Genomic DNA, 1,259 nt, shown 5'->3' with positions numbered 1-1,259 from the left:
GTTATATTTATTTTGTTTCATAAATAATAAAAATGTGTTAAATAATTTAAATAAAATACTTAATTTAATTACTAAAAATATTTTATGAATTATCTAATTGATTAATATACGAGGAAAGCCATTTTTTTTTGTTCATATTATATGTAATGTTTATTTAAAATCATAAATAACATATATTTTTCTAAAATTTGTTTTAACAAATCCAAATAATCTATGCTTCTATACTATATATAAAACATTTGACAAAAACTCTTAAAAACCGTTTTTTATGCATGAAGTACTGCTTATTGATGTATATTACTTAAAATTCAAGATTACAAGTAATTTTACGTAAGTACAACTTATTTAAGCTTTCTTTTTAAATTTGTGTAACTAACTACAAATAAACATAATCAAATTTAGAATAAACATTATCTTTATAAAACATAAATTATTAAACCAAAAATAAATTACTTTGTTAATAAATCTAAATTAAATTATAATAAAAATTTGAATTAAAGAAGTTATACAAAAAAAAAAAAAACTAACTATTAAATAGTTAATTTGATACTAATATCGATATTTTTTTTTTCAAATTTATATTTCATTCAAAAATTTAAAACATTACCACTTTATCAAAATCACATAAAATCGTATTATATCGATAGAGACAAATAATAAAAACTAAACATTAAAATGAAGATTTATCTCGCTGCATTATACGAGTACCATTGTAGTATTATATATATATATATATATATATATATATAATCAATTTGAAATTCTTTTGATCAATATATTATATTTTTAATTTTTTACCATCTTCTTTGTATTAGTTAATATATATATTATTAGAAATCTATTTCAATTATATTTTAAAATATTATAATTGATTAATTTTTCAATATGCCATTTTTGGTTATTTTATATTATTATCCGTTAATTTCTACCAAACAAGATTTGTTCATCAGTTAACTTATTAGCTACTAACTAGCTTATAACGTAGTAGCTAACACATTATTTGACAAAAATAAGCTAGTTTATTTTCTGAGTACATTTTGGATGCATATAAGTTAACTTATTTTCTAGGTACATGTTTAGATGCACATAAGTTAGCTTATTGAAACATTATTTGGAGTAGCGTTTTGAAAACTTATTATAATTTTTTTCCGTTATAACCTTGTTATTACAAATTACTATTAGTCATAAATAAATTTTAATAAAACTTAAATATTACTAATATTAATTAGTAATAAGTATTAATTGTCAATAAATATTAA

The sequence above is a fragment of the Cynara cardunculus genome (genome assembly GCF_001531365.2).
Source record: "Cynara cardunculus var. scolymus isolate 2C chromosome LG 1, CcrdV1, whole genome shotgun sequence".
Classification (NCBI taxonomy): Eukaryota; Viridiplantae; Streptophyta; class Magnoliopsida; order Asterales; family Asteraceae; genus Cynara; species Cynara cardunculus.
Note: the sequence above shows the minus strand (reverse complement) of the source record.